At 38.4% G+C, this 10,773-nt stretch overlaps 1 protein-coding gene across 3 annotated transcripts in view; it reads left to right on the top strand.

Annotated features, from left to right (window-relative positions):
• DOCK1 (dedicator of cytokinesis 1) overlaps positions 1-10,773 on the top strand; it is a 457,702-nt gene that overhangs the window by 247,661 nt on the left and 199,268 nt on the right. The gene's annotated exons all lie outside the window — the stretch shown is intronic.

Genomic DNA, 10,773 nt, shown 5'->3' on the forward strand with positions numbered 1-10,773 from the left:
TTGCATTGCCTAGGTTTGGAGTACTTCCTGCCAGAGTGCTTATCTCTTTGTTTATTTTGGGCTTGCAGCCAACGAGAGTCTGGACTGATTAAAAGGATTCTTATTTACATTTGCTTTTGGCTTTCGTTCCTGGACGGAGGAGGGGAGGGTCAGAACACATGACTATGGTTGGAATGGCCATCAGAACATCAGAACTGGGTCATTCATACCCATGTGGAGGTCCATCGTAACTTTAAACTAAGTGAACACTAACCGTTTTGGCTCAGCTTTTGAAAGTATTTGCAGCACATTCCTTTGGATTTGTAGTAACTCCTGCCTTCCAGCTCCTAGATTCCCTTCTCCCAGTAGGTGAGAAAGTATGATAGCAGAACAGCATTCCCCCCCATTACCCATCTCTATTCTGTATGAGTCAAATTTCCTTACACGTTACTCAATTGAAATGAAGTAGGAGGAAGATAGGTCATTGATTGGACCCTTGAGTTTTCCCGTTGGCCATCTAGATAATCATTTCTTCCTTCCTGGAAGTAAGAATGAGACCGAAACAAAATATAAGAAGGGTGAACTTGATGGCTAGGTAAACCTGCTGTGAAATGCTTCAATTTCAAATCAAATTAATATTTATTCATGGTGATATATACCAGTATGTTCTATAATTTTTAAGACACAAAATTAGCTAGTGCAGCCCTTATCTACTTTACACTACAATAGTTAGACTTACAAATGTAATCTAACCAAATATTAAGCAACAGGAAGTAATTGATTTTTATAAAAATGTTTTGAAAAATGCTGGGTTGGCTTTTAGTGTGTAATTGGTTGCATGTTTTACTGTTTTATCTCTGCATCTCCAATATAGCGTAACGTTCCATGCAGAAAAGGAGAAATGCGATTTTTGAAAAATCAATTTCGATTTGATGCCAAGAGTAATTGTAAAGCTACATTTATGTAACTACAGCAAAGTCAGCAAATTGATCTGTGTTCCCTTTATGATTATTCATCTATCTTTTTTTAATCTATAAATAAAAAAATAGAAGCCCTTCAGAAATGTTTTTAATCACCCATGTTTAACATACATGCAATTTGAAAGACAGGAACAAGTGAGCCAGTAAATGGATCTCCGTATTATCGTACATAGTTAATGTACACCATATGCAATTCATCCTATAGTTAACAATGTGCCCTGCATCTTTAATGATAAAGAAGCTGATGAAGCAGCTAAATAACTTTCACCCCAGCTGAGATAACTGAAATCTCAAGATTATCTCAATTGTATTCTGTGATGTACTGGGCTTTCAACCAGATCTTAATAGAGGCAGGAGCAATTCAGTCTTAATAAGTTTTCTGTGGTGGGAAAAGATCAATATCTCAGACTATTCTCTCTCTTTTTTATGTTGACTTCTGTCCATAAAAGATTCTATTATAACCTGGATTCTTCCATTTATTTGAAATGGATTTTTTTGATAGAATGTAATTCAAATATATAAATTATAAAACCTCCTTTCTTAACATTGCTTCCTTTGTAAGACTTTAAAGACGTACCGTAACAATTAAATTAGATAAGCTTCATAAGTCATTACTATTACACTAGTACTTTTTGCTTTGCAAACCAATCTTCAGTCATAAACTGCACTCATAATTTCAGTATTGACACAAATTAGACTTTTATGGAAAATGTATAGAGCCGAGGTGGCGCAGTGGTTAGGGTGCAGTACTGCAGGCCACTTCAGCGGACTGTTATCTGCAGTTCAGTGGTTCTAATCTCACCGGCTCAGGGTTGACTCAGCCTTCCATCCTTCCGAGGTGGGTGAAATGAGGACCCAGACTGTGGGGGCGATATGCTGACTCTGTAAACCGCTTAGAGAGGGCTGAAAGCCCTATGAAGCGGTATATAAGTCTAACTGCTAACTGCTATTGCTATTATTCTTATTATTTATTCTTGCTTTAGAAATATTGGCAGAAAAAGTCCAAGACAACAAACAATACCAGATCTTAAAATCCACGGAATAAACTAATAATTAGACTGTTGTACTATACTTAGACACTCTATCTTTGGATCCATTTAGAATTTAATATTACAGTTAAAAGCAATTTTTAGAGAATAAAATTAAATACAAGATAAATAGCAATAATGTATAAATTATAGCAATAGCAATAGCAGTTAGACTTATATACCGCTTCATAGGGCTTTCAGCCCTCTCTAAGCGGTTTACAGAGTCAGCATATCACCCCCACAGTCTGGGTCCTCATTTCACCCACCTCGGAAGGATGGAAGGCTGAGTCAACCTTAAGCCGGTGAGATTTGAACCGCCGAACTGCAGATAGCAGTCAGCTGAAGTGGTCTGCAGTACTGCACCCTAACCACTGTGCCACCTCGGCTCTTTTATTAATATTGATCAATTAAATGTTATTTTTATTCTTAATTCTTCATTAGAAAATTTATTATGTTAACTTATTTCTGATTTTGGTATTTTAATAATATATCATGCAAGAAATGCATTTCTTATTCTTTGGAAGGAAGTGGTTTTCAAAAAACCAATATAGAGGGCAAAGCCTTAAAAAAGAAATCCATATGTTTTGTTCTTGCAGGATCCTTTTGAAAACCCTTGTAAATATTTGACAAATATATGATTCAGCATTAAGGTTTCTTGTTTGTTGTTATCAGTCAATTGTACTGCAGAAGAAATTTATATAGTTTTTGTTTTGTACTTCAACATAAGGGCCTTACTATTACTAGGTAGACCAAAAGAAATGACCAGATAAGCTAACTCTACATTATTGTAAAGCTACATTAAAAGAATCTTGCAAATCTGAAAGTATAATTCATCCCTATCTTGCCGGTCAAAACTGTTCCCTAGGCTGCAACTCTTCACCCAGTCTCCAAAGCTCATTCCCCTTCACTTTAGAATTTGCATTTACCAAATTACACAAAATACTAGAACACTTGAAATATTAAATATCTTTAAAGAATGGGTCCAGAAATTAGTTGCTACAATATCATCAATATCCATAAGAAAGTCTGCTTCTGTGGGTAGATTATATCTAAAAGATGTTAATAAAGGAATGATAGATGTGAAACAAAAGTTGCTTGATGGGGAAATAGAATCAGAAATAAGGAATAAATGTATGGATTACACAATACGTAGGGCATTCAAATTGGAAATAATAATGATAGGAAAAATTGTGGATTAAAAAAATAGAGAAGAATCAAGTGAACTACTGTGATAAGGACTTTTTACTGGATACACAAAGGTTTGGAAAATCAAAGGGGAAGTACCAAAGACAAAGTAACACTGCATAAAGACTTACACTGAATTTACAAAAGAGCTCTTTTAAAGCGCTAACGAGGTCTTTGAGTGGGAATAAGACAGCATCTGAACAAATTAAAGATCAAGATTGTTAGACATAAAAGAAAATTACAAAGTTGATATTTGATCAAGGTTAAAACAAGACACACACACACACACACACACACACACACACACACACACACACACTTCCTTTACAGAGTTTTTGATGATACCAGGACTAAAAAGGTGATAATTTAAGATTTTACAGATAGAAGGGAATGGTTATATAGGAAGAAGAAATGTTAGCTTATAACTTTATGGTTGGTGGTAAGTTATCAGTTTGTTTTTGCCTATTGTAAGGAAAACTAGAAGTCCCTTCTCAACATATTTTTCTTTTTATTTCCTCTACTACTTTCCTTTTTTTCCTTTTTTTCTTTTTCTGTGCAGTTTTTCTTTTTTGTTTATAAGTTTTTCTTTTTGAATTTAATTTGTATTTGCTTTTACTACTGTTTTTTTTAAAAAAAAATTCAGAATTTATTTTCTACACATGAAAGTATACATTCCTAAATGTGTAAACCTATATTTTTTAAAAAACAAATGTTTGAGTGATTATCCCATTCCATTATTCTTCACTGAGCTCCATGTAGAAATTATAGTGAAATATATTATTTTATGCATGCTGTGCATCCATCATTTGAAATGTAGTACAGAAAATATTTTAATGTTAACATTGTAGTTTAGTAAAATCAAGCATCACAATATATGTACATTTCTATCTTGATTTGTAAGGATAGGGTGATAAGAAAATATAATAAATATAAAATTAATCATCTAAGTCCATTAGAATTTTTCATGTAACTACCTAATCCACTTTAGACATCAATAACAGAATAATAACTTTTTAAAAAATGTATCCTTCCAACTGCAAAAATGTTGATCAAACTATCCATCAACCATGGTTTACAAATCATAGTGGCTGTGTTCACATATCACGCTAAGTCAAAGCAAAGACATTCAGTAGTTAATTGTATGAACCAAATTAGCAAATAAAAGGAAAAAAAACCCATAATTCAGGAGGAGAAGGAGGAGCCAACACCGTGATGACACAATGTGCGGTCTCAATACTCCGAGACCGCCGTTGACACTTTTGCCGCAGGACGGTCCATTGAGACCTAAACCGTCCCGTAGAGACGGTGATCAGGAAGATGAAGCCTTGCTGGTCTCAGGGACATCGGAAAGTCTCTGATCGACCCAAGGGAAGAGCTTCAAGCCAGCGGTAAACAGGCAGCCCCCAGGCTAATGAAGTTGGGACGGCTCCGGAAGGAAGGAAGTGAAAAGAGAAAGTGAGTCCATCTGGTGAGGTATTTTTTTCTATTTTGCGAAAGATTGCCCAAAGAAATTTTTTTTAAAGCCAAATTAGATCCTTAAGCAAAAGAAGTGAGCGGCGAAATTAACCCATATTGGATCCAATCTCACCTCAAAGGGCAGGAGCCACAGCAAAAAAGGCCCTTCTCCTAGACCCCACCAGCCAAAATACTATAGTTTCAAAACTGCCAGGTTATGCCTATTTAACGCAAAAACTAAATGCCCAGGCATATATAGAATTGGGGGGAGGGAATTCTAAACCTTTTTTTTTTTAAAAAAAACCCCAAAAATAAATAAACAAACCAATCTGGATTCCTAGGATTATTATTTTTTTAATTTCCAGATTGATCCAGATGAAATCTTTTTTTAATGGGAGTTGTATTACATTCTTTTAACAATATGCTTTACTTATTCCCACACCTTTTCTGCCACCTGAAAATCAGGAGAAAGAAGATAGTCTGGTGTAATGATTTAGGTGTCAAATCAGGATTAAGGATTCAGAAATCCAATCTGTTTATGTAATCTCTTTCAGCCAATCAAAACCTTCTCACAGGATATGAGAAGCTTTAAGAATAATTGTGTATGGTAGCGGTGTGTGTTGCTGCTGGTGTTACTGCCGGTTTGCTATGCACGTGCTGCATGCACATGCCAGTTGCCTATAAATAGTTCTGCGCATGTGCAGAACATTAAAAAAGGACATACCGGCAGCAGCGACTGAGAAACTGGTTTGGAGGCGTGGCCAGCCTGGGTCACTGCCGGTTCTGTGACCCAGGCCAACATTCCACTACCAGTTAGCCTGAACCAGTAGTAACCCACCTCTGGTATGGCGTGATCTGACAAAAGCGCGCTAGACAAAATAGCGGCAACAAATAAGTGCCGACAAGAAAGCGACGTCATTAGCGCGCCTACATTAGCGCATCGATATAAGCGCGCCGACGAAAGCGCGAAGGAAGAAACAGTCAAATGTAAAATGTACTATTATTTTAAGCTTTTGAATGCTAGTAAAAGTTTATTTTAACCGCGAAGGAAGAAACAGTCAAATGTAAAATGTACCATTATTTTAAGCTTTTGAATGCTAGTAAAAGTTTATTTTTTGGCATCAAATGGAATAAAGATATTGATTACAGACAGTAAAATGTAGTACTAAAAGTTTATTTTATTGCATCAAATCAATCAGTTTTGTTGACTAGTTTTATTATTATTAGGGTTAGGGGTTAGGTTTAGCGTTAGGGTTAGGGTTAGGGTTAGCTTTTGAATGCTAGTAAAAGTTTATTTTGTTGCATCACGTTTTAAGCAGTTGACAGTTGACAGCCTTTTGAATTGCGCGCCATTGCGTCGGCACACAGATGTCGGCGTGCTAGTGTCGCATTTTGCTTAGCGCTTCAGACGGTGCGGATTAGACGTCCACGGTTTTGCCGGCGCAGAAAAGGGTTTCGCGCTTTTGACGGTGAATCCTGGTATGGTAACCAGAACTTGTTGCAATAAGGATGGAATAAGAAAATACACAAATGAAAGCAATTTCTGCTTCCCTGAATAAATTACAGGTATACATAAATTAAGGTCCTCCTTTAACAGTTTGTAATCCAATTTGCTGGGAACAAAGAAAAATGATTTCTAGAAATCTATAATAAGTTGGTTTATCTTCTGATGTACAGTAACGTTAAGTCTCCTGTTTGACCTGTGAGCCTTCTATTACTCTTAATCATAAAATCAGGTGACTGGATATAGTGGTAGTCCTTTGGTTACAAGCACTAATTCAGCAACCTTTCAAAGTTATTATGGCACTGAACAAGGGGGACTTACATTTGGCTATGAAGTCGCAGTTGTTTGCAACATCCATCACAACATTCCTGCAGGCACGTGATCACCATTTCTGACATTACCTGTGGTCTCCCACAAGCAAAATCTATTGGGAAGCTGGCTGAAAGTTACTCCTGTTCCCACAGCACGCCTACCATTCCACTCTTGGCCGTTTCATAGTTTAGAGAATTTTTTAACATTTTAAAAAATATATAATGCTAAAGAAACTCTCATCATGATAATTCATGAAATGATTTTATGTAGACTTCAAATCGTGCAATGATTAATTTTCTTTATTTACTTATCAACGTTATCTTAGTAATTTGTGTAAAGAAATTCTGCACAATTACAAAGAGAGGATTAGGATCCCTTGATAAAAACTGAAGGTATTCAAAAAATAAGAAGTGGATTCATCTGCACAAACATTAATCTTAAGTAATTAACCATTTGAAGAGGAAATAAGTCAGAAATCTACAAGGGAGATATCTTCTTAAGCATCTTTCCTTAAGGTATTGATTTAGAAGTTGTATCTAATCCAAGAAGTCTTAGCACACATTCCTAAAGTTAACTTGATATTTTCCCTTAAGACCCATATTAAGTTATTGTAGGTATTCCTTTTTCATCATTATTTAGAATTATTACCTTAGAATTCCTACTGAATGAGTATATTCTATGAGTAGTCCTTGGATTACAATGGCAGTTGTGACGAGAATTTCTATTGGCAAGTGATGTGGTCATAAAGAGTGATGTCATATGACTGTATCACTTATCGACAGCAATCTCAGCAGTCCTGGTTGCCATCATCATCTCAGGACTGTGTAGGTTGTTAAGTGAGGACCTCAAAAGACCATGACATGGGAAGAGGCAAGAGTCTCAGGCAACCAAGCTGGCAGATGATAGCTGCGAGTGGGCAGCCAACGAATGAGTGCCGCAGAGTACAGGCCAGCAGACAGGTGCTATGGGGGGGCTGGTATGGAGGGCGGGTGGGTGTTGTGACTCAGCAGAAACCTCCTGTGAGTTTCGGGATGCAGGGCTGACCGACTCACAGGAGAGGATAATGAGCAGCTGTGGCTCATTAGGATCTCCTCCTGCGGATAAAAGACTGATGGTGCCACGTCCTAGTTGCAGGAGTCAACGTTCCATTCCGTTCCGTTCCTGTTCTAGTCAACGTTCTCCGTTCGTGTGTAACCCTTGAGAAAAGCATTTGGATAAGTGTCTTGATTTATGTAATTCTGTTTTGTATTAGTTTGAGTGAAGACTTTTGCCAGAGCCTTTTATCTGTGTTTAGTTTGGGCTCGCAGCCAGCCCTAGTCGGGACTGATAAAAACATTCCTTTGCAAGCTTTGTTTGGCTTTCGTTTCTGAACGAACAAGGTGGGGGTCAGAACAGGTGGGGTACCATGGGTAGTTGCTAGATGGGCAGGTAGGTACTACCGATCAAAGGTGGACAGAAAAGCAGTGGGGATGACTTGTAACTTCCTGCTGGGTCCCCCCACTTTGACCTTACTTGTAGGAAGTGGCAGGGAAAGTCACAAATGGTGATAATATGAAATCAGAGCATTACAACCATTGTAATTGCTAGTTGGTTGCCAAGCACCTGAATTGCAAATCATGTGACCACAGGGATACTGTAACAACCACAACTTTAAGTACAGGTCACAAATCTCCCACCGCCCATTCAATGTTGTCATAACTTTGAATGGTCATTGAACAAATGGCCATAACCTGAGGACCATATTCTAAAACATTAACTAGAAAATGAATTACTAAAGGTATTAATCAGAATTAAAATGCATGTAAGAGTTGTAGGCTAAGGTTTTTAAAAATAGCAACAGCACTTAGAACTATAAATATACCATTCCACAGTGATTTACAGCCAGTGGTGGGTTGCTCATCCCACCGGTACGGTTGGAACGGGGCCGGCAGCGTCCTCGTGCACGCGTGCAGTTTACACATGCGTCTTAGCGCCTGCGCGATGCTCCAGCTGCTCACGGAGAATCGCGCAGGTGCTGTATGTGCCATGTGCCTGCGTGGAAGCGCAGAAGCCTTCAAAGACCAGTAAGGACCGTGGGCGGGCGGGTGGGCCCTTCGGCGTTCCCAGAAGTTACTTACTTCCGGTTTCACCGACCAACCGGTCCGCGGGGACCACCGTGAACCGGTTGAAACCTACCCCTGTTTACAGCCCTCTCTAAGCAGTTTACAGAGTCAGCATATTTCCCCCAACAATCGTGGTCGTCATTTTACCAACCTCAGAATGATAGAAGGCTGAGTCATCCTTGAGCTGGTGAGACTTGGACTGCTGAACTGCTGGCAGGCATCAGTCAGCCGAATTTGCCTATAACCACTGCACCACCATGGCTCTTAAAAAATAATATCTTGGACAAAACAGTCAAACAGTACATTGTCATGAGATTACAACATAAAATAATGTTTTAGAGGATGTTGCAAGGGCTGGTAAATGTTTGAATATGTTTCTCTGGTTTAAAAAAATTGGAAGGAGAGAAGAAAGAGAAGAAAGTGGGATAGGAAGGAGGGAGGGAAGAAGCTAGGGAAGCAAGGAGGGAAAGAGGGAGGGAAGGAAGGAGAGAAGGAGAGTAGATAGGAAGGAAGGAAGGAGGGAAGAATGGAGGGAATTTAAGAGAAAAGAAAGGAAGGAGGGAAGGAGGAAAGGAAGCAGGGAAGGTATGAGAGAAGGAGGGGGGATGGAGCGAGGAAAGGGAGGGGGAAGGAAAGGAGAAAAGGAGAAAAGAAAGAAGGGAAGGAAGGAGGGAAGGAGAGAAGGAGGGAGGGAAGGAAGGGGAGTGGGAAAGAAGAAACAAGGGAAGGAAAGAGGGAGGGAGGGAAGAAGATACCTAACCTTTGATGTCTATAATGAGTTTGATATTATGGGAATGTCTCGAAACGTAGTCAAATGTAAAGCAAAACAGTGGATGTTGTATTGTCTTTTACCAGCTATTGGTTGTTGTATTTTTCTTTTACTAATAAAAATACTTTAAATTTTAAAAAAAATTGTCCCTTACAATATCTAATCTCAGTGTAAGTTTTCAATTTCAATTTCAATTTCAATTTAATAAAATTTGTATGCCGCCCACTCCCTTGGGACTCTGGGCAGCTACTCTTGTCTCCCTCCATGTTTTCATTATTTTGTGTAGATAATGATGGCTGTACAAGAAAAAAAACAAGGATCTTTCAATTCTTTATTTTGCCTATAGTTTAGTCCGGACTTAATGATAATGGTTGCGTATTTATGCATTTTTAAGAACATCTGAATAAACGTATGCAAAAGAACATCTGTATAGATCTCTGCAAAAGAATATATTACATCAATATAGTTATTAGGAATGTGCATTGTTTCAGAAGAGGGTGCAGCTGTTTTAATCTACATTCATATTCCACACATGCTGAAGGCTATTGGAGAACTAAATAGCCTTAATATTTACATAAGGTAGAGTTCAATGCCATTTTCCAGTTATATGTTGTAGTGGCAATGAAAATAAATTTTAAAATAGTATACACTGTTTAATGCAACTGAGATCAAGTTTTACCTGATAGTTAAGGCAGAAGGCTAAAAACCAGGAGACCATGAATTCTAGTCCCGCCTTAGACATGAAGCTAAATTAGTTGCCATTACCTGCTCCAGCTCCTGCCCATCTAGCAGTTCGAAAGCATGCAATTGTGAGTAGATATATAGGTACCACTTCAATGGAAAGTTAACACCATTCTGTGTACCTCAGTGTATATAGTCATGCTGGTCACATGGCCATGAAAACTTCTTCAGAAATGAGAAATGGACAGGGGAAACCTTTTCCTTTAGCTGGTAGATAAATGAAGCAAAATATACTTTGCATTGAACAGGAACAAAATGGACAGGTAAGTGTGTGTGTGTGTGTGTGTGTGTGTCCCAACAAATGCGCGCACGACAAAAGTGCACCGACAAAAGCGTGGCAAGAAAACCATGACGTCGAAATCGTGCCCACAACAGTGCGCCGACAACAGCGCGCCGACAAAAGCGTGGTTAGGGTTAGGGTTAGGTTCAGGGTTAGGTTTAGGATTAGGGTTAGGGTTATTATGTTGTTTTCGCATTGTTTGTTGAAGGCGCGTTTTTATCGGCGCGCTGTTGTGGCCGCAATTTCGATGTCACGGTTTTCTCGCCGCGGTTTTGTTGGCGCAGTTTTGTCGTGCGCACATTTGTCGGTGAACCGTGTGTGTGTACATACACACTGCCAAAATAATACTTTGCAGGATTTTCTGAATTTAGGATTCATTTCTTCAGGGCACAATATACAGATTCCTACTTTCAGATCCAATCCACTCATTAAAAATTA

Source organism: Thamnophis sirtalis, unplaced genomic scaffold, assembly GCF_051295495.1.
Source record: "Thamnophis sirtalis isolate CommonGarterSnake01/CBP01778 unplaced genomic scaffold, rThaSir2_p1.2 scaffold_11, whole genome shotgun sequence".
Taxonomy (NCBI): domain Eukaryota; kingdom Metazoa; phylum Chordata; class Lepidosauria; order Squamata; family Natricidae; genus Thamnophis; species Thamnophis sirtalis.